Raw genomic sequence first — 24134 nt, 5'->3', positions numbered from 1 at the left:
ATTGACTTCTGTGTGGTTCCATTTGAAGAACAGGAAATTGTTCCTCTCAGTTTTAAAGTCTGATTCTTTCGAGCACAAGTCACCGATGTTCTTCAATAGCCGAAAGTTTGGTTTGACCTGCAAAGCAACCTGCAGCAAATGTATTTGCGGCTCGTCTGAGCCGCCACCCAGAGGGCTGAGTCACCCTCCGAACTGAAGTCCTGCCAAGGGGAACAGACGGGGGGGAAGCCCGGGCCTTTCCCCTCCGCAGCAGAGGGAATCACTCCTCGTTACATGTGGACCTGGTTTATTGGGTCACCTCCATTCTTGTGGCCTGCTTGCCGGAGCGTGCCCGTGGGGGTTTTGAACCGAGGCAGCTGGATTAACTTGACGCTTGCAGTGATCTGTGTCACGGGGGTGGAGGGGGGGATCGGGGGGAGTGGGGGGCAGAGATATGCAGCTGGGCAAACTGACCGGACCAACTTGCCTGGCTGCATTAGAGGGAGTCCATGTAACTGTGGAAAGGCAATGATTATCGTGGTCAGTGGGCATCACGGATTTGTGCGTGCGTGCGTGCGTGCGTGCGTGCGTGCGTGCGTGCGTGCGTGCGTGCGTGCGTGCGTGCGTGCGTGCGCTTTAGATGGTGTAATGTGAAGTCAACTCTTCGGATTAAAGAATACGACTGGATGTTTTTTTTGGTTTTTGTTTGCTTCACTTCACTTGACAAGGTCTGGGATGAGAGTCGCTCTTGGGTTTCAGTTCTAATTGTCAGTTACATAAGTTAATAGCACATCGTTTTACTGTACAGTTACTCCTTTTGGCATTGATGAGTGTCTGCATTCTTTTATTAAAGGAGGAAGACTTGATGCTTGAGTATTGATGTATTAATTTTTTATTTTGCAAAATGAAATATTTCCCACTGTAAGTAACATTTACATTAACTTGTATTTGCATTACCTTCAGCAAGCAGCCGTAAATTTACATTAGCTCACCATGATAAAGCCTGTCTGCTGCAGTCTGATAATATAAGTCAGGCATCAAACATAGTAAAAATTCAAGAGTCCAATAATACTATTTGTTGTTATTCTCTCCTTGTCATTCAAGTTAAGTAAGATTTTATTTGGTATATTATATTTCAAATGTTTCCTGTGTTTTAAAGCATTTCACCTCTGCTTTGATTAAATTCTCCAAACCTCCTCCTTGTTCGTCCAGGTTTCAGTTATGTGTCTTCCTCTCTCTTCACTGCTCTAAGTAATCGATTGCTTTTTATCGCCGGCTCTGAACGCTGTTTACTGTCGATCATCGCTTCCGCTTGGATCTGCAGAAGATCTTTGGGTTCCTTTCTCGCCTCAATAACTCCTCTTGATTTGTGAGCTGTTTGGACCTGCATGATTTGCTCTTTCAGGGAACTTGCAAATGTCAAAAATGAGGCTCCCAGTAGGACGTGAGCCCCGTTGTACGGCTCACATTCTGTATATATTCTGCTTCAGTGTAAAGGTTTTGCATCCCTATCATATGACTTTTATTTTTTCTTCTTTCACTCGTGAACTGCTGGCTTGTTTGACTACATTTCCAATTGTCTGGTTTGCTGATGTATTAATTCCCAAACGCTCCTTTAAATCCTAGATTTATAGCAAGAATGATAAATGTCATGGATGTAAAGTGAATTATGAGAGCAGAGTGCTGATAATTTACCAAGAGATGAGAACACCTGATAAATCAGCAGCGGGGTGAGAGAGCGAGCAGCGGCCGCCTGCAGTCAGAACCAAAGTCTGATTCGATGCTGCTCAGAGACAATCCAACACACACCAGCAGCAACGGACGAAAACACCCACACACAAAGACCCCCCTCTGGGTTCCCCTCCTCTCCGCCGATGGGTCGGGGTGAAGGGTTGAGTGGACTCCAGAGGTTGTGAGAAAAGATAAGTGTCCCCCGCAACCAGCGTGATTGGTTTGTTCTCTCTTCGGATCTGCAGGATGCCTCTTCAGACGATGAGCAGTGCAACACGGAGGGATTGTGTTTGACTCCTTCTGGTTGACCACAGCGGTGAGAATAACCACACTCGTTAAAAGGAAGTGATACGGCCAGTTCAAGACTTGGTTTATGAAAATAACTCGGCAGACAAACATGCAGCGAAGGTTATTTTATCGTATAATGTTGTGATGGTACACTCTCCTATTTTATATATTCACATATTCTCCTATTTCTTTGCTGTATTGAAGCACTGATCCATTATACAAGCATGTTATTGTTGCCCACCTCCTTCAAGTTATTTCACCAGGAAAAATCTTTAAAATATTCTTCCCATAAACGGTATCACTTCTGCACAGAGAATTAACCAATACACAGAACCCAGACCATCACCACTCATGTGCAGCCCACAGTTCCCAAAATCGATCTCACCAGACTCCATATGTTTACAGACAAACTGGAATTTGTGGCCATCAAACTGTTTATGTTTCGCTCACTGACGTCATCTTGGGAAACCTGCCGCAAGGGTTTCTGGGAAATCAAAGATGGCGTCGCAGCAGCTCAAGAAAAAATATCAACATTTGACCGATTCAGCTTGAAAAAAAAGCGAAACTTTCTCACAGGAAGAGTCGTCAAGCCACGAGAAAAGTCTGAAATGTTGTGAAACTGATGGTTAATCGTTTCACCAGTGTGAATTGCGATCTCACGTGCAAATGAGATCTTGCCTCAGGAAACTTCAAGAGATTCCGTGACAACAAACACAGGTATGTGCTGCAAAATATAAATGCTGGAAATGAGTGTTTGTGTGAGTGTGAGGATGAATTCCCTTCAGAAAGATGCACATCAGCAACTGAAACGGGCTCCTAATGATTTTCATGTTTCCCGTGTGGATTCTGGTAGAGTAACTTTAAAAACTGTTAAAAGTTGGATATTTGTGTTTGTCTGTCCTCACTTCCCTTTAGCGGGGCTTTTGATTCGTTCTCATGGAGCCACAGGAGTGTTACTGAGCGCTGGTCCTCATGTTAAGGTCTCACAGGGACTGTGGAGTCCAGAGAAGGAGTTTCTAACAAGATTCACAAAACCAATCATTCATCAGCTGTACCTGTCCCAGGTGAGCCCGGGTGAAAGCTGTACTCCAAACTACCTAATTTCCCAAACCATCATGTGCTGCTGTAGGCAAATATTTTCCCTCTCTCTAACTGAGAGCTCTCTTTCAAACCATGAAAAATTGTGCAGATTGTTTGAAATGGAGTATATTATTTCAGATTATGAAGCACATCTCCTTTATTCAAACTCTTTTAAAGAGCAGCATGTTGATTAGAAAGATGTTCACTTAAATGAAGCACAGTGCCTTCCTGTGTGGACTTTGCATATTCTACCTTGTGTCCTCTCCAGGTCTGTGTGAGGTTGAGGGATTATCCTATTAGTCATGAAATGTGAGTGTGTGGTTCTCCCAAAGCTGCAGTGCCCTGCAAACGTGAACAAGACAAATCAGGATAGAAGATGCATTGACGATTCCTGTTGCTGGCATCAAAATTAGCCGAGTCGACAGTGCAAGTTGCCGAGGCGACCGCCAGGAAAAGGGAACCACTAAGTAGACACGACGGCTACGGTAGTGGAGGATTAGTACCGTTTGATTCCCGCTGCGTCCTCGCTGCCTCTCGGAGTTCAAAGTACAAACTGTCAACATTTTGAAATGACTTTCTCAGCTCTGATAGAAGTGACTCCTCCACACGTGAGGGGGCTGCGTCTCCGGCTGGAGCGCCGGCTGTCCTCCTGTGCTTCCTGTGCCAAAGTGTCCTTGGACAAAAGCGCTGAAAACCCAAAGTACCTCGCACGACAGCCGCTGCTGTTGACGAGTGCATGGGGCTGATCATGTGAATCTTTTTGAGAGCTGTGTAAACACCATTCATCTTTTTCTTTAAAACGTGACATGTGAACGACACCGAAATAAAAGCTGGCAACCTAATTACTGCTCTGCCTTATGGTGCATTAACATGATCCCGTGCATTAAACCGTGCCCGGGGGCGACTATCACTCATGACCGATAACTTCCAAACAGGTCACTGTGTTGACTCCATGTGGCAGTGTTGTACAGGCGTCCCCCGCAGCGCCACCATAACAAGATCCCCAACAGCAGATACACTCACTGTTGTTTTGTCTGCTCTTGTTTCTTAATCAGGGTTGTTGTTTTTTATTCCCTTCTTCTTCAATATTAAAGTGGGAGAGAAATCTGGAGGAAAATGGGGGGCTCTGTAGTTTTCTGCCTGTTTTTCTCTCTCTGAGGCCATTAGGAGTCGTCGCTGTCTCCCCCGTCATTAGATTAACTCCCATGGTCTGTCAGAGTGTGCAGCAAGGCTATACTCATTACCCAAGCGGCTCCACGTTACCAAGCACACAAAAGCCCTGCTATTGCCCAGTGATTTGAGTCGGGCCGGCTCATCGGGGCACGAAACAACATTGAAATGTGGAACTATCGGCAGTTATTTGTGTCCTTTATTGACAGGCGGATTCAGAGTGCACGCTTGGCAGAGGCGACGCTCCTGGGGACATTTTAGACTCATTAGTTCCCCCGGCTTCTGCCAGCAGTGTACTATGGCTGGAGGGACTTGATGCACACTTGTCACGACGACAGAGGCTTTTATCGTAACAGAGTTCTTAATAGAGGGGCCGCATAACGCCCGGCCATGTTGCCGTCACTGAGGTGGCGCTGGTTTCGTCCCAGAGAACAATTCCCTGGACTTTTTGCTCCCAGTGGATCTTCTATCAAACACACACTGGTTTTCCCGTGTGGACAAGAAGCAGGGAAACCTAACGATCAGCAAGGATTCAGTCAGTTATTTAATCAAGCAGGAAATAAGACCTAATTTGTTGGCGAGGGAAATGATCCAGCAGCTTGTGAAAATGATGAAAAGCGGCATTAATTGCTGGGATCTTGTACGTAGAGGCTGAGTTGTTACTGTATGTGAGTTAGTCATCATCCGACACGCATGAGAATCAGAGTGTGGATGTGTTTGTCCAATGATACTATAGAAACATGCAGCAGCCTGTTATTTTGTTGCTGTTGACTGCGTCGGCGTGGATTTCCCTCCCAATAAAGAAGCAGCATCCGAGAAAACATTTGTTTATTTCTGCTGCAGCAGCTCAGTAATGACAAGAACGTTTCAAAGTCATCCCAGAGAATCGGAAGTTTTCAGTGCTTGTGGGATGTTCCAGTGTGAAATTACTTTCCCCTCCTTCAATGTCAAACAACGAATTTTAAAGAAAATATTGTCACACGAGAAATTGCAGCCTCCAGATGACAGGTTTAAACAAAGCTGAACATCATATCTGCTTGTTTTTCTGGAGAGGCCTCGTCTGTCCTCTCGACTTGTTTCCCTAAAACATGACAAAGTGAATATTTGTCCGTTCAAGCGGTCAGATTCGTCTCGGCTGTCGGACACATGAGGAACGTGTCTGCAGGCTCGGCTCGTTCAACCTGCTGTGGGTTAAAGAAAATGGAGGACGTTCTGAGCTGCTTCCACATTTACAGGCATGGAATTTCTCCAGAGAAGAATTCTGGGAACAGAGGAAAGGAATGAGGGTTGAGGGAATGATATTCCGAACAGCAACAATTACAGTTGAAACTAAGACTTCAACTCACCAACCGTCTTTCCCTGGACCTGAGAACATCCTCCACATCGGAAGCCAGAGAGGATGGCGGATGGCGAAGGGGCCGGGTTGGGGGGAGGGGGGACAAATGAAATATTTCATCATTTAAAAAGCGATGTTGCAAAGTGGAATTGGTTCCAGATTTCTTTTGATGGCCGCGGCCCTGGCTCAGAGCGGGCTGAGTGGTTTCACATGTTGGCAGATAAAATATGAAATAGGCTGCACAGGTGGTTCCTCTGCGATTACAGAGTCCTCAGTGATCACTGTGGTTCCTCTGCAAACAACACACCCAGCCGAGAAGACGGGGGGGGGGGGGGGGTTTGGCGTGGAGACACTAAATGTATAACAAAATCATTTCAAACATTTTCAGCTGCTCGCAGTGTGAGATACGGTGCAGAATTCACAGTAAAAATGAATATAGGTTATGTATTTGTGTCTTGCCTCGTTCAGGTATGTAACTGTTTTTATGAATATTTTTAAAACCATTTAAACTGGGGAAAACATGCCAGTTGTCAGAAATATATACTTTTGCATAATGTAAAAAGGTAAATTCACATGTGACCGAACACAAATACATTTCAATGTGAATTATTACACGACATATTGACTTGTTGATGTGAGTTCTTTCTGTTTTAAAACAATTTTCTTTAATTGATGCCTGTAGGATTTAGGTTAAATAAAAAGGCTTAAGCAACATTTTCAATATAGATTTTCATACTGTAATATGGAGGTGAAACAACTGGAAAAAAACAACATTTTCTTGCAAAACAGACATATTCGATTAGTTTAGGAAGAACCTCTCGGACTTTTGGTGTATTTGTGTTTATGTTCCTTTTCCAGGTGTCATGTCTGACTGTGGGTTTTTTTTAGTTTATTTTACATTTTTGTGTATTAAAAATATGAAATATTTCAGAGTATACTTACTTACAGTAAACTACATGATGTACTTTGCCTTTGAAATTAACAGTGAAATCTTCATCTTAAATGTTGAATGTGCATCAGGAAACACAATTCAGCCAAGTTCAATAACCTCCATCAGTCCGGGGCGAATTTGGACTGAAACTTTCCAAATGTATTGGACGTTTGTGCACAGCTGGAGGTTGTTTCTGTGTCGATGGGTTTATTTATATGCCAGAAAGCATGTTGTGATGGTTTTTTATTGATGAGAACGGTCATGTAACGTGAGGAATGCTTGTTTTCATCAGCTGAAATAGTTGATATGTGTGTTTTTGAGATGCAGGTTCAGTATGAAGGCCTTTTCATGCGTCCCTCAAAAGGTCAGAAAGGTAATCACTAAAACACAGTGTTCCACACATAAAAGATCATATTGTACATTCAGGGAGTTCTGCATCTGCACATGCACAGTTTCTGCTCCTACAGTAATGAGACTCGGCGAAGAAACACAAACACAATAGATTTGTGATTTGGAGAAGGGAGCGCTGGCTTTGATTGATCTCATAGATAAATACCCCGAAGCCTTGTACATAGAATACACAATAGACCGTGTAAATGACTTAGCATTGACTGAGTTTACTGAGTTCATTCTGGTCCTGGAATAGCCTTGCGTCTCCTCCAGTCCCGCACATCCCTCCGCTGCTCCCGGCAAGCGTACACTGAGTGGCCGGTTGTCTCCTCTCCGCGCCGTGATGTCTCCACCGGTGTGACGGCGTGACGGGTCGCTTCACTGACCTTCACCTCGCATGTCCCAAGTTGTTTTCACACAGAAACGGATACATTTCTTTACCTCCGTAGAGGCAAAAATGTATGTGGTGCGGATCCATGTTTACCACTGTGCACCGGGCACGTCCAACATAATTGATTAGAGGCTCTTTGTTGTGTTTTGATTTGTAATTGCAGCAACGATTGCCACAAACAGCTGCAGCCAGCCTCTTCACTGATTGTACGCTGTGTAAAGCGCTAAAAACTATGTTCGGCGTGTGACGGTGGTGCAGTAATGTTTGCTAAAAGACACACTGGAAAGTAATTTCAGGTTGCTATTTTTATTTTTTATATATATAAATTAATGGACTCATTGCTGTGGCGTTCGTTTTAAGGCATCTGTAGGGCATATTCAAGAAGTATCTCATAATCCCATAAATCTGGATTGACAACACAATTTGGATATTTGTGAATTTCACACAGGAAGTTACTTTTTTGCAAACCTCAGGCTCTGTGGGTTAAAAACACTGAGAGTCATGTTAGTCTCTTTAGACTCAATTTTCTTTTAGGTGAAATAACCAAAAAACAGTTCAATGCTCGAGGAGTTATAATAACATTTAGGATCCGAGAAGGACGATGTGATGATGTCTAGCAGTGAGGAATGAACATGGAACTTTCCTTTCAAACTTCTGGGAGAACCTGCATAAAAGCTGCAACATGCGTTCTCCGTAGCTTTGTTAATCGGGCCTGTTGGAGCCTGATATGGAACAAAGACCCAAAATCTAATAATAACCCAATTCTTATCAAATATGTTGGCATAAAACTCAAAATGTAATAAGTGGTTAATAATGTAAAAACACAAAACTTAAAAAACTTTTAATATTATATTATGGGGCAGGCAAAATTGTTTTCCTCTAATATTGTAATAGTTTTATTACATCTTAAAGCGAGTCAATGACTTATTTTTTGGACTTGATCCATTTGAATAACATTGAAAGAATAATTTCAAAAGGTTTGGACTATTTGTTTATATATATATTTATATACAGTTTATGGTATTTAGACTTTACACTTTAGACTCAACTTTATTATTTATGTGTGATTGCTGTTGCTCAACTCATTAATAGTCTTCTGTTCTCTATAATCTGTAATCTATTCCTCCAATCATCAGTACAAAACAATGTATAAGCATTAAACATTTAAATTCTCCTTAAATCTTTTTACATTATTGACCAGTTATCACATTTCAAGTTTTATTACATTATGTTATAAATCAGGCGCTAACAGAGTAGAAACATCTTTATTTAGATAAGATCCCTGTTTAAGGCAACAAACACACAGGTACTCACGTTTTGCACGACTATCTTATGCTCTGAATTCGTATGATTATTCTGGCTGGGTTTTTTTTTTTTTTGTCTTCGTCATTCAATGGTGTCTTTCCTGTTTGTTCGCCTGCAGTGTGGACTGTGATGGAGGCAGGGTTGACCAGCTTCCACTGGAGGGCAGTGAGGCACAAACGGATTCAATCTACCCGGCCTCAGTCTTCACTCTGGGCCAGATAATCCTGTCTTGTTTGGCGGAGCCACTTTAAGTGTGTCATTTCAGTATTCTATCCCCATAACAAAACTTTTTTTCCCGCTCTCTTTTCAGTATTTCGGCTCAGTGCGCCACTTTCTTCATTTCCTGCCTTCCGCCGCGCTCCAGCTGCAGGCCGAGCCGCCGTCTTTTATTTGATGTAGTTTTCAGGAGTTTGTAGTTTTGTTGTACTTCTTTTAAAAAAACACCTGCTAAGCACAAATATAACTAGAGCTACACTCGGTAGAGTGCAATATTTCGTCAACGCCACAATTGTTTGCGGAACTGAGTTAACATCGCTAGCATGGTAGCCGTTAGCTTATATCGATGCTAACTCGGTAGCTACATCACTGTGTGAAACACTGAGCAGGGAGCGTCTCCATGGCAACAGACGCTAATCTCCTTTGCTCTCCTCCATGAGGTGCCTCTCTCATCTGCTTTGCATGGGACATTTTTTTCGCAGTTGTTGGGAATCTTTTCAGAAACGGTTGGACGGTAACGTCCAAAAATCTAATTGGTTGGTACTTGGATGATGACAAATCATCCCTGAAAATTTCATGCAATTCGGGTGAGTAGTTTTTGAGAAAAAGTTGGTAAAATACATACATACAAACCAAAAGATAAATAAATACATGCAGACGAAAACACAACCTTCTTGGCCAACTTTCATTGATCACACAACTTCGATGGCGAAGGTGACAGTAGTTTAATATTTACAATGAGACCCTCGGAAACTAGTTCTATATTAGACATTATTTGTATAATTAATGTAAAAATATATTGTGTGAATGAATTGAATTCATGCACTTTGTTGATGTGCAGCAATTCAACCGGATCCAACTGGAGACTCTGGTCGACTCGACAACAAACAGCAGCAGTTCTCTGCACATGAACATCATGATCAGTTGCAAAAGCTGAAGATATTGTTCACTGATCAAAATAAGCAAGAGCATCGTTTACCTGATTTTCTCCGGTTGGACAGCCAGTCTCACTTCTCGTTCGTCCGGCTCTGCACTGAGGGAATTTCCTCCTCCTCGATATGTTTTGGAAACCTGAACAATAGGTAAAAGGAAATAGCAGTGTTGAGGAAATCAACAAATTATAGGCGATCAGTGATGTGATAATGACAGGATAATTAGTACTGGCACTGTAGTAATCTCCTGCTGATGAGCAGGTTTTCATTTCAAACAGTTCAGACATCTATATGTGTTTTTTTTTTTTATGTTCAACAGTCTGTGCAAGAGTAAACACAGTTTTCCCCCTTTTAGAGAATAAATAAATACATTTTTATTTGCAGATTGATTAAGCGAGATTGAAAACAAGAAATAAATCCTGTTTGTTCAATTTCAAAGCTGAAGCCTCCTTAGTACAGTAGAAGGGCATGAACTGTCATCCTGGTGGTCATCACCATCGAATGAGACTGTAAATGCAAAGTGAAATTGTTCTTGTTTTTAAGATGTTTTTCTCTGCCTGGACATAGAGTTCTGTCGATGCTGCTAGTTTTTAGTTTTTTTTAAGAACTTCAGCTATTGGAACAATTACTTGAAGAGTGCACACAACACTAATTAAATGTCCTGATGATGTGTTTCAATCCCATTAAGAATTACAACACTTTCACAAGTTAATTCTGAGTTTGCTGATTCTTCTATTTTTCAATCGGCCGTTGTTTTTCCTTTTCATTTAAGTGTGAAAACAACCTGCAGGGATGCAATACGGAGCATCCTCTCCCAACAGTTGGTAAAAACTTTCATTGCTAGTTTGGCCATTTTTACATTCTACTGAATGAATCCTGTGATGTGTCCCAGAGCGGTGGAGCTGAGGCATATGCTTTACTTTTATTTACATTTAAGATTAAATGGTGTTTTTCTTACATTTTTGTCTCAGAAAAAATAAGTAATCTTTTGATTGATACGTTAGACATTTAATTTCCCATCTCTTTGCAATCAAGATCCAACCTTTCACGATAATTACTTCCTCACTTCCCCTCAGTTTATTGAAATGTCAAAACAACTGGTTTCCCATTATGCAATGTATAATTATGCTGTTGTGTCACTGATTTGGCCCAATTCACACCCAATGAGGCCGAATGTTTCCCCATATTTACAATGGGTTTGAACCCCCCCTGCTCTAAACATTCACTTTATGCATTCAAGCCTTAAGAAGTTCATTTAAAACTGCCAGATGTGGACCGAGCAACGTGTTAACTCTCGTGGAAGAGTGTGTCCCTGACATTTCTACAAAGCAGCCTTCTCAGAGATCACCTTAACTCAGCGTCAGTGTTTTGAGTCTGCAGCTGCATCACAATAATCCTGGCATTTAACAGGCATTTGCAGTGACAACACAGCCACCGCAGGGCCGACTAACAGAGAAAGTCATAAACATTTCACAGTAATCGGTGTCCGTTTCGCGGGAGGCAGTCACCTCGGAACGAATTCGAGCCCCCGAACCTGCATAATGAGCTAAAGATCCGAGGACAGAGCCCGCCGGGGGGCTCGGCGGCTGCCTGTGAGAGGGGCTCTTGGAAAGTGACTCATGCAGTGATCTCTACTTTGTCATGCTCTGGCATTAGACATGGATCTCCAACCAAGGAGCCGCAGCTCATTACACATCACAGTGAGCAGAGATAAGCATCTGACAACCTGAGGATGATGACAGCCGGCGCAATATATTCTCAAATAGGACAATCTTTGCAGCACCTGACGAGAGAAAAACCTTCGTGCATTTAAAGGAAGAAAAAAAAAAAATTCAGTTCTTGGAATATGAACCTGCACCAAACAGAAAGTAAACAGAAACCTGTTTTACATATTCTAAATGTCTTCCACCTGAGGTTACAAATTAAATTAAGATGAGCTGGTTTCCTGGAAAATTATTTGTAAATATGCTTTCTGAGACATTCAGACTCCTATTAAACAAAACTAAATCAATTTGAATCACTAGTCCTTATTAGTGAGAGCCTAAGCACACAGCCATGGCCCGCGGGGCCTCATTAAATCTGAGGAACACAAAGAAATAAAGAAAACACCAAAATTTGTTATTAAGTGTTTTAAAGGGATTAGTAAATCTCTTTATGGAGAATATCCATAGTGTGTGTGTGTGTGTGTCTATATGGGTGTGTGATAAATGTGTGCAAATCTGAAATAAATAACTAATCAAGCTCGGGATTGAAATAACAGTCCAACCAAATGGCTGCTGTTACTTTATTCTATCAGTGCAATTTATTTATTTTTTCCTATCATCAAAACACAATAACTCACGTCTTGTGGCGGCTGAAGAAATGCTGACGCAGCACAAAAGCCAGACTGGAGAGGACCATGATGGTGGTGCACATGGTCGCCACCCCCAGAGCTCTGCCGTCCACCACACTGCGGGGTCAGCGTGAGCCGTCCATGCTGAGAAGAGTCGCCTCCGCTGAGGAGAACCTTTCCTTGTTCTCAGGTGTTTGTCCCGCCCTCTGGATCAGGAGCATCAGGGGATTAGTCAATCCCAGATTAGAGAAGCTGACATGGTGCATTACAGAAGTGCAGCACTGCTCTGCACACCTAAGCCACGATGTGATGTGTGTGCAAATATTTTTGCATGGTTCACAAACTCGCTGCCTAATCTCAAATGAAAAGCACCCACAGACTTTTTATTCTCTTTTTGACAGTGTTTTCCTCACTTCTCCCCCTTCGCCGGATCTTCAGCTGCCTGCTCACCTGCAGCCCATTACCCTGCTCAAAACGCCGGCACGCCGTTCCACCGGGGCCAGCTAATCCACCCTGTGCCACATTGATCATAATTATCGCTTTCCTTTTCAATAATCTGTGACTGTCAGTGATGGAGTAAGTACGCAGATGTAGAAATACTTAAAAATCCCACAATGAATCCTGATACAGCTGCAAATATGGAGTTTTATCAAACAACCGACCTTATTTGCCAGATTCCTGTTTCTTTAAATCTCACTTCATTGAGTTGATGACAGCAATATAACGCAGGATTAAATAAATGCACTGTTAGCTTTATTCCCAGTCTGATTGATGTGATCCTTTAAAGGGCTCATATTATGCAACATTCACTTTCTAAAGGTTTTCCAGCAGTACTAATCGTCCCCATGCCTGGACTGACGCCCCAGAAGTGAAGACAGTCTGTCCTCTCTCTCCCTGGCTTGTTTCAGTTTTTACAAAGTGTGTTGCTCCAACCAGCCAATCAGAAATCAAACCCTATATAGTATCATCGGGGGGTTTAGCCAATCACAATCAAGGTAGGCCCTCCCCTTGACCCTCCTACAAATGTGTAGGCGGAGCCAGTCCAGCTCACACAGACACAGCAGATTCTGAATGCAGCTCATAAGAGCCAATATTCAAATAGCTGAAAATTTAAAAAAAAAAAAAAAAGAGAGAGAAGAAGCTGGATTTGGGGCAATAAACTTTGAATGAAATGTTTTTGGACCAACTAGCCCATGTGAAAGTGTTGAAAAGCTGGATAACATCACTCCTTTTAAGACAAAGCATTATACACAAGAAAGTAACATCAAACATGCCTGATATGTCAAATGTTGTCATATTTATTCTATTTAGAGGGAATTTTGAACCATTTGAGTGAAACGTGTGATTTAGTTCAGTTCTTTTTACAGATTTGGAGCTTCCTGTTACAGCGGTTGACATAGCAGAGGGACAATTCCATTTAAATCGCACATAATGATGATGGATCAAGAATGAATTCCAAAGGTGACAAGCGTAACACAGTAACTAAGGTTTTGGGAACTTGCTGGATTAAAAGTTCCCATTTCAAGCGCCATGCAAACGGGGCTGCCAGGATTACACGTGACATCTCTCTAATGTTAATGCTGAAGTGTGAGCAGGACCCTGCTTTGCTGCGTTCACGACGCCCCTGAGCGGAGGATTGCTAACGTAGAGTGAATTAACTTTATCGGGGAAAACTGCGCTGAAACTTTCCTAATCACAACAGGAGCGAAGCTGCGGCTGTGAAAGCTCGTAATTAGTATTTCATTCATCAGAAAACTGTAACTTCATACCCACAGGCGATGAGGGAGTGAAGCCTGAAACGGGCAGGGAAACAAAGGTACGATAAAACAATAATGAAACACTTTTTATTTTTTTTAAATAAGGTGTCAAGGCAGAGCAGTCAATAACAAAATAGGCTGAAACTAATTAGAGACAACAAAACACAGCAAAGGCCAACGCAGCTCTAAAGAGGAAACATATGACATGAAGAATTTGATTTTACCCGTTTCCATCTCTGAATGCTGAGCACTGAGACAACGGAAAGGTGCCGGTTTTGCCCCTAAAGGATGTTGAACTAGTTTTTACAATTCCAGACACATGGAGGAGCGACTTCCTGAATATTTGGGTTGGCTTCTGTGTTCATGCCTTGAGGTGGAGACGCACTCCGCTAGATAAGAGACGTTTCTCTGTTTTCCAAAGGTGCAACAACAAGAAAACACAATAATTTGTTCACATCAGAACTCCTGAGTCTTAATAGCTATACCGATTCAGAGCTCGTTATACGCCATGAAAGATGTTTTGATAATAGTTGTTGAAAACCACAGATGGAAAACGTTTTTCATATATTATCGCCCTTTTCCAGTGCAAGTGCCTGGTAGTATTTTGTTAAGTTGTTGCTGAGGTTAGATTAGGGCCACCTTAAAATAAAACTTTTTATTCTGACTTTAATGTCAGGATTGTGACTGAAAGTCTAATTGAATCAATCCATTCAAGCCACTTTCTGAGAAAAAACAAAGAGAGAGATTAAAGAGATTTTTTTCGTTGATTCTAATCCTCTTCTTTATATTCAAATGTGTGGCCATGCTGTACCTGCTCACTGGCTGCAAGGTGGTTAAAGGAGTCATATTATGTAAAATTCACTTTCTAAAGGTTTTCCAGCAGTACTAATCGTCTCCATACCTGGACTGACGCCTCAGAAGTAAAGACAGTCTGTACTCTCTCTCCCTGGCCTGTTTCAGGTTTTAAAAAGTGTGTTGCTCCAACCAGCCAATCAGAAATCAAACCCTATATAGTGTCATCGGGGGTTTAGCCAATCCCAATCAAGGTAGGCCCTCCCTTTGACTCCTCACACAATTAGGCTGGATTTGGGGCAACAAACACTGAATACAACGTTTTTGGACCAACGAGACGAGCTGGACAATGTAGACTGGCGACCTGTCCAGGTGAATCCCGGCCTCACCCATCCTTCCCTGGGATTGATTCCAGCGCCCTGCGACCCTGAACACATAAGCAGTGTAGAAGATGGACTGATGGATGAAAAAGACATTGACGTCTCGTCTTTTCAACGACCTCAAAAAGACGGCTTTTGACGTAGTTCGGACGGAAGGCCAAGGCGTCTTTTCAACGTCTTTCAAACCGTTTTTTCTGCCCGGGCTGGCTGAGATTCAGCCGTTACAGCATGTAACATATAAAATTGATCAAATCCTAATATATTTGTCTCGCACAGTCTGTAGGCTGACTTCTGTTAACCGGAATGGGAAAAAAAAAAGTGTCTGCATAATCGTCGTCAAGACGGAGAGTGGCAATAAAAACACACAAACACACACAAATCAGATCCTAAGCCTGCCCGTCATCCGGCTCATTAGGCCGAGGTTATTTCTTGGAGACAGCAGGACGTGGATGTTCTCAAGCCAGCCATAACATCCCTCTCCACCACAGCCTCCGTGGCTCTGCTGTCACCGCTCTGCCGCGAAGCCTCTGGTGCGTGGACGGCAGACAGATGGAAGTTCACACAAGTGGCTGCCGGGAATGTCAAGTTGCCGCGATGTGGCTGTGCATCTCATCTGCAGCTCGGAGACAAGCTCATGCCTCCTAATTGGAAAATTCTTCAGGCCTCCTCTCGAGCCCCACGGTGATGGAGAGCCGCACGGCCCCGGCGGCGTCGCCTGCAAATCAGTGCTTTAAGTGTCACAGAGCGGCTGTTTGTGTTGACCTGCATGTGCGAGGCCAGTCTCTTTTAAGTCAAGAATTCATGTATTTATTAAATCAAATTTATGATCATGTTGAGCAGCTCGCTCCCAGGTTTCCCCGTTTTAACGCGACCCATTGCGTTCGCTGCGATTTCGTTTTGCATTCACGTGGTGAGACGAGTGTGAATTGAGTCACTGGCCCAAAACAGGCTGTAACTGACAAAGTCTGGCCACAAATAAAAGGTCCAAGGAGAACAGGAGATGTGCATTTTGTTCAATTATGTACTGATTAAACAGTCTGATATCTGTAGTATAAATACCTAAACAAGACTGGTGAAGCTGTTCCACAATAATATTATTATTTGGTTGATATTAATAGAATAAGACTAAAACAGTGAAGGTGAGTCTCCATCAAAAGTTCAGGAAATCTTACAAGTTGCAGAAAATACTATATATTGAATACATCCATCACTTATGGATCTGATGTTATGATGTTAATACTGAATTCAGCCACAATGAACAACACAGTGAAAGCAAACAATCTGCATCATGAGTGTTAGTTTCCAGGCGTGACCTTCACCCCTGATGTTTTACTAGAATTTAAAATCGATGTGTTTGCAGGTGATGTAGATTGAATCTTTATAAAGAGAAACATGTAAAAAAAATAAAAAGTAACTCAAGCAGGAGAGACCGATGCCTCTTTCATAGATCCCAAGTGTGTCAGCTGAAGATGAAATTAGCTTTGATATATATATATATATATATATGTAGTTTTTGAATCGTTCATATGAGTGATGAAAACGACAGACAATAAGTCTGTGAAATGAGACTTGCTCACTAATTATTACAGATTTTTATCCTGACATGCTCAAACGTGTTTGAAGTGGATGATCACAACTGTTGGTCATTTTTATCTAAGTGGTCTGTTTTACAGTTCAAATAGAAAAAAATCTGACATAATCTGTGATGAAATATACAGTGTAAGAATAACAACGCCATAAATCAAGGTGTCGACTATGTTAATAAATTCACCATAATAATTCGTCACTAGTTTTATGTTACTGTAACTAGCTTTCTTTCCTTGTGGTAATTTCAATGTAAATAATTGTTCCACATTTAGTCGCACTGACTCTGACACGATCAGGTCACGTTGAGCCACAGCGCCATAGAAACTTCACAGAGCACCATTGGGATGGAGGCGCCTGTATACATGCACACAGTTGTGAAAGGACTCCTGTGCACAGCTTCAACGTTTGAAGCATGAATCTGGCTCACGACAGGTTTGACTTTTGTTTCCAGCTCCCTCCAAGTCACCGGGGATCCCAGTAACTCCTCACCTGCTGGCATGTGTGTGTGCGTGCGTGCGTGCGTGCGTGCGTGCGTGCGTGCGTGCGTGCGTGCGTGCGTGCGTGCGTGCGTGCGTGCGTGCGTGCGTGCGTGTGTTCTGATAAGAATTTGTACATGCGGTCCAGGGGATGTGGTGAACTCAGGTTACCAGCCCTGTATGGATGTGACAATATGCAGCAGTGGGAAAGATGTGTCGCCATGGTGACAAGTCAATGTCCTGTCGTTCACGCTGCGCACGATGGAAACGCTGGTGGGAGAACAACTATTTTCTGACACTCACCTGTCCCTGCTGCAGGAAGAAGGCGGTGATAATCGATTCTTAAATATTGTGTCTATTTCTGTCAAAACTCAAGATACAGCCAAGCGTTGTTGTTTTTTCTATAAAACCTGATGCACACTCCAGTATTTAAATCAATGCATCCATCCATTCTGCTGGAGTCTAACTATGAGTGAGATCCAGGTTACGCCTCTGACAGGCTTCATCACAGGGCGTCCACAGAAAGAGAAGGGACATTCATAACACCGATTTACTATTTAAAGTCTCCAGTTAACTCAACCTGACGTAACAAGCATAATGTACACAGCTGTGACACAGAGAACAGTACGGATCTGCAGTGGGTGAGAGGCCACATCACAAGTAATCCACCCGCCTCCCCTCAAAGACTGACAAGAAGAGAAAGTGGGTGTATTATTCAAGAGCCCGGCCTCACCCCACCCTGGAGATACAGACGCTTCAAAACATCAAGAACTGACTTTTACCAAGCAGTTAAATTCTCACTCCCCACCTCGTCGATACGATCCTGAGATCAAATAAATCTAAAGCCAGATGATAAACGGTACCTCATCATTCAAATAATAATAATTAATAAGTCTGTTCTAATGAGCAAACTACATACAACAAGACCCCTAAAACAGATGTTAACCACCACATTACACTGCAGCCATCAGCCAGCAGATAACAGATATATTAAAGTCTTTTCAGCCACTTAATAGTAAGATGTCGAGTTTGAATAAATTACCGTATGGATTTGAGAAATGAGCGTCTTCCTCCCTGCATGAACCTCCCACTGGAGCCTCGGTAGAGTCTCGCCTGGAGCGCAAAGCACCGAACAGGCAACCATTAATCATTGATTAAAAACATTTACATCTCATTCCATTTAATTATCTCTTGTTCATGAAACAGTGGGACTGCCAAGCGTGGGATCTATCTGTACTGACTACCTGCAGGGAGAGCCGAGCCGAGCCGAGCCGGGTTATCTGGGTCGAGTTCACCTTCATCTCGAGCTCGATTTCTGTTTGAATAACGATATTTAAACGGCAGGATCGGGCTCAAACAAGAATCAAGGACGTAGAGAAAACACGCTGGTTTGTTGAAAAATGAAATCCACTCTCCTGCGTTTCTGATGCTGTGATCTTGGCGAACGCAGGAAAGTGGAACTCATCACGCCGGGCCACCGATCCTTGCTCCCGCTTCACATGCGGCCAAGAATTGATTTCAGAGGGTTTTTGTGGTTTATGAAGCTCTGAACGGTTTCAGGGCGAAATTACATTTGTGATCTGCTGCCATGTTATGAACCTTTCAAACCTCCTGTGGAGAAACTGCATTCATTTTCTTAGCGCTGCGCTTCTGAAACACTCGCTTCTTTCAGCTTCATTCCCACGTCACTCTTTAACATTTTATTTTCTTAACAGCTTCAGGTCTTATTTAATTTATTTTCATACTTTGCTTTTTTTTCTTATGATATTTCTTATTTTTTTTTAGCTTAATTTAACTGGGAAAATTAGTTTGAGATGAAAAACCAAGTTATGAATTGAGAAAATGTGAAGCTTTATTATAATCCTTGTAAAAACCACTGAATGAAGCCGTATTGGGGGGATCCATAAGACAGGCCCCAGCTCTTTACAAAACGAGTAGAAGATAAATGGATGAAGTGTGCTTGCATATAGTGAACTCTCTTTTTGTGAATGAATAAACCCAACACATTCGCCCTACACAAGCACACATTTACATGGAAGCTGATGCCCAACAGACGCATTTGCTATCAAGATTAAGAAAACAAAAGTCCTCTTCAGGGGCTCGTTGTAAGGATGAATGTCAAACTTTATTGTTTTGTTTTGAGAATTTAAAGAGCAGAGAGAGGAGGTTTGCAGCCTTTCTTTTCTTTTCTCTTTTTTTTTTTTTTTTTTGAGGCATTTTGAGAAGCTCTAAGGAAGTAAAAAAATAAAATAAAAAGGCGAGCGACCGTTGTAGAGAGCTGCTCAATCCACCGCTCTGCTCCACCATCATACACAAACTCTTTTCTTTATTTGATGTCTTGTTGGGGAAATCTGGTTTTGGTCTCATCAAGAATCATGTGTCATTTTGCAGCCTGAGTTTCAAGGATGGCCTTTGTCAGCACTTTTGGAACCTCGGTGCTACTTTTTGTAACCTTCAGCGTCTCCAGTGCAGGAAGCAGGTGGATCTTTCTCAAAACAGTTCAGCCTTTAGGAAGTTTGACTTCATCGTTAGACAAACTCCTGGACAATCACTCAAAGGTTGTACTGTGACATTGTCTCTTCCTGCAAGAATAATGTCATAAAATTGTCTTAAACTTTTTTAATTGCCCTCAATGTGATTCCTGTGTATTCTGCCTCCCTGAGGTTTATACTAGGAAATTCTCCTACTTGACTCCGGTTGCTTTGGACTGTTAGTTGTGATTTTGTCCTACGATCTGTCGCCTTCGATTGCCCTCCTCACCCAGCTGTGTTTAGTTTGGGATGAAGTTGTGGACCAAATATGTGAATGAAACAGGTTTTCCAGGTGAAGATCGAGGCCAGCGATGGACCGGCTGCAGGAAACGACTGGTTCTCTGGACACATCAAGTCAAGTCCTTTTATTTGTCACAAACAACAATTATACGTCGAATAATGTGCAGTGAAATGTTTTAAGTACCTGTTCCGCACCGACACAACAGTTTTCATGGGGTGGAAGAATTTAAATAAAAATCTAGAACACACAAAATGAAAATGACACACCAAATAGCACACTATATGACTTTAATAATATACTTTTTTTTTTTTATTTAAAGAAGAAAATTAAGGCACATGAAAGATAAATAAATAAAATGGGTAAAATGGTGACAAACCAATATTATTTGATATGCCCAGAACGTGCCACGGTGAAGACCGTATAAAAGGATAAATAAAAAGTTTAACAACAATTAAGAAAATTTGTAAAGGTGCTGGAGCAGGTACGACGGCGGCCGACTTCACCGGCGCCATCTCGTTATGTAACAAGTGGAAACTGACATTTGAGATTTGAGACTTCAGTTTCAACGGCGACATGAGGCCCAATTCTGTGTGGAGCAAAGAAAAAATCAATGACAGGCAAATTTACAAGTATGTTTTATTGATGGTCATTATTTACTTCACCAGGTCTGCGAAGGTACAAGTCTGTGCAAACATGCTCAAAACACTACAAAGCCACTGCACTCGCTCCCAACAACAGCGCAGTATACAATGACGTATGCATACACAGTATTGAAATACACAGAACCTTTCTCGGAAATATACTTAGAAAAATATAAAGTCCCAACTTCTCAACTGCTGGACGGAAACATTACACAACAAAAACACACAGTTGGTTGCAGGTATGCCGTGACACCTTTATTTGCTGGAAGAGAGAGAACGTGTGGAGGAGATATGAAAAAAAAAACAAAAAGGCAAATTTTCTGCTTTAAATGACCGAAAATGTTTATCGGAAAAAGATCTGCACTCGGCATGCGGAGGCATGTCCGACCACGTGTGACGGCGAGGAAAGCGAGTGCGGGTAATTGGGTGTGTGTCTGCACATAATTGTGTGTTAGTGTTTGAGGCGACGAGCCGCACGCAGACGGCGAGGGTCACCTGACCCGAGGCTTCGTTAGCGCTCGGCTCAGGGTGTATTTGTGGATCAGTTTCACCGCCGGCAGCGTTAAATAAACAAGATGTCAGAGGAAGTTTGTGTAACATAAATATTTCCGGACCCCCGGCTGCCGAGCGTTTGAGAGAAGTCAGAAGTCAGGAAAGAGAGAAGGAAGGACCGGCGGTGTGCTTTTACGACGGCTCATTTATGACTGACAACGGCTTCACCACCTCCGGAGGCAGCCGGGCAAAGTGGAAGTAGTTTACGTTGAGGCTCGTTTGACGCTCGTGTGAATTGTCATCCACCCGTCTGACTCGTCTCTGCGTGACGCCAGCTTACAACTCTCCGGCTCAGCATGAAGGGATGGCGTTTTAATGGGAGACTTTAATAAACTTCTGCGGGAGCCGAGTGTAAACAGCCGGCGTTCACAAACGCCGAAGACGTGGTTTTAATTATTGTTCCAGTCTCATTATCTCAAGATCGCAAAGTTTAGACGAACAACTTGAGTTGTGTGGTTATCTGAGGGTAATAAACATTGTACCAAAGCAGTTTAATCAAGGAAACTTTTCATGTGAGAATGAAGAGATGAAGATGTTGTACTGCGACCCAATTCAGATTCTTTTACAGACTCGACACCAGACCCAGGCCTCATTCATGATTGGTACCAATTTGGATCTCTTTCTCCATGCAACTGCTTTGTCATTGACGTGTGACTGACGCCACGGATAAACGCCGGAGGAAGCGGCTCCGCCAGAATAAAAGCTCTGCACTCTTTTTACCTCATTCTCCTTCTTCTTTCAAGCGTCATGTCGTCTAGATTCTGTCGACTCGTAAACAACCAAACAACCACTTGAAAATGGATCTACACGCTGACCTGTGTTGCCAGATTTGGCGGATATCCCCTAATTGGGGAGGCAATCTCTTTTACCTTGTTTATTTTTTGCATTTGTGTGTTTATGGCGTGTTTATTGTCACACGTATAATAGTTTTCTGGTTTGAACATGATTATTACACATGCTGGTTTTTATTGAGGTGTGTGGGTTTCATGTTGTTTGGGCTGGAAACAGCGAGTCACATCTGGTAACCCGGGTGTTGACCGGCATGCCAAGTGTGTAAATAGTGTGCTCAGTGTGACTTCACGTCGTCTTCTGCGCTCTGAGGCCCGGAAGCATCCAGTCCGATCACGTTCAGACGGCACGTCGAGTCTGAAATGATCGGATCCCAGTGAAAAAAACCTGAATTGAACATGAAGACCTGCGGTGTGGGCGGGGCCTAAGTGATATCTCTATTGTGGTGGTCAAACAGTGGGAAGGTCGGTCGGGTTCCTGCTGTTTGGTTCAAGGTTCGCTTGGTGTTTGAGCTTTTCTGGTGTTTCTGTTGCAGTTACTTTGTCCGAGTGAGTACGTCCCCTGATTGCTCCTGCTGTGTCTCGTTTTCCTCAGCTGGTAGCTCGGGCTACCTGCCTGCCTGTTTTCTTTCCTGTCAGTATATTCTGTTAGTTTGTTCCTGACTCCACCCCTTCCTGACTTTAGGTTGCTGTTGTGATCAGTTTTGTCGGGTTTGTCGTGTCCATGTGAGCCTCGCTTCATAGCAGACGTTATTTGGAATGTGTGCAGTGAGAGTCGTCGTTCAGATTCATCCAGTTTGCTCTCTAATATAGTAAATTGGACGGCCGTTTGTTTGATAGAATTTAAAGATGATGAAAAGTTATTGTGATTTGGCAAAACAGTCAATTAAAGAATAAATCATTTCTCACCCTTCACTGCGTTGACTCAATGAATCTTGATAGAATTGAATAAGCCCTTTGCTTTTTGATGCATTTCTTTCAACAGTGGAAATCATGACGGGACACATAAGGAAAACCACTCACCAAAATGTGTCTCTTAGATTAGGGAACATTTTTAGATATTCATTGTTGAGCGCACTGAACTCGTTCTCAAGTCAATGAAAGAGATTTCTCTGAACGATCGCTGTGAATGGCCAGCGGCCGGGTGATTGCTTTGGGACCCATCTGTCCGGTCGTAATTGTTTTTGTCCCCTCGCGATGCGTCCCACCAGAGGCAATGGGAAGTTACAGTAGATGAATGGCCAAATGAGGAGGAGAGGAGACTCATTACCTCCTCATTAATGCCAGATGCTGATGCTGGCGGGGGTCAGATGGGAGACGCAGGACGTCAACGGAGCAGATGCAAACCCAAGATTGGATCAAATGTCCATCCTAAGCAGATTTGCTAGGTATGTTTGGGAGTTGAGTGGAGCGGGACTGGCAGCTGGGCATGGCGAGGTTAAGTAAGGTGAGGACGGTCTGAGCTACAGCGTGAGGGAAGAAACTGTCTCCTCCTTGTCAAATTTAAAGAAATCCCAATTCTTTTTTTGGGAGCAAAGAAGCCACATTGAGGAGTTTGTATGTTTTTTGAACATCATTTTTCCAGTTGAAGAAACAGACCAACAGCGCTGAGCGGACGAGTTTCTAGTGGGTCTCTAAAGCCCTTAATGGAGCCTTTAAAGCAACGTGTCACGCTGATGGGGATTGAGGAGGTAAACTAGCTGACAGTCCTGTAAATATTAGTACAATCCTGTGTATGAATGTGTCCACCTGCTGCCATCTTCCAGCTCAAATTTAAACGTGAGACTCGGCCGAGAGCAAAGTGACCGGCCATAAGAAAGCAAAAAGCATTGTCGCTAGTCAAGACTTAACGGCAAAGTAAAAACAGCTGTCGTCAACCGAGCGCGTCGACGAGTTGTAAACAGAGGCAGGAGAGTATGCGCGCCTTTGCCCACCGTACACTGATACAAACAACATCTCAGTAAAGTTAAACAAGACATTAAGTAGAGAGATAAAGGGGCCCGGGGCCCCTGAACATGAGGATATACTGTAGGAGGACACAAAGAGGATCTATTAACAGTCAGCAGCTCCATGGTCCTGAAGCCGGGGCTTTAACAACTAACTGCCCCCTTAAAAATCATCCCTCCTCTAAACCTCTCTTCCAGCTATCAGCAACACTGTGAGGTGTTCTCGTTTGCGCGACTCGGAGAAGGAGTCGCAGGTTTTCACAGAAATTAAATTAAAGTGATAATCTGCTTTTTGCTTTGATAAAGACGTATCCCCCTCTGCCCCAGCAGCTCATTAATACCCGACCTTAAACAGTCCCATA

At 42.9% G+C, this 24134-nt stretch overlaps 1 long non-coding RNA gene across 1 annotated transcript; it reads right to left on the bottom strand.

Moving 5' to 3' along the window:
* Window positions 1-5061: 5061 nt before the first annotated feature.
* LOC308110256 lies at window positions 5062-12287 on the bottom strand. The gene is made up of 4 exons (XR_013935374.1): window positions 12091-12287; window positions 9797-9888; window positions 5595-5624; window positions 5062-5509 (listed from the first exon to the last, which is right to left on the bottom strand). It is a non-coding gene; the product is annotated as an uncharacterized lncRNA (long non-coding RNA).
* Between the last annotated feature and the right edge of the window lie 11847 nt (window positions 12288-24134).

Source organism: Lipophrys pholis, assembly GCF_963383615.2.
Source record: "Lipophrys pholis genome assembly, chromosome: 5".
Lineage (NCBI taxonomy): Eukaryota > Metazoa > Chordata > Actinopteri > Blenniiformes > Blenniidae > Lipophrys > Lipophrys pholis.
Note: the sequence above shows the minus strand (reverse complement) of the source record. Positions and strands in the feature narration are given on the sequence as shown.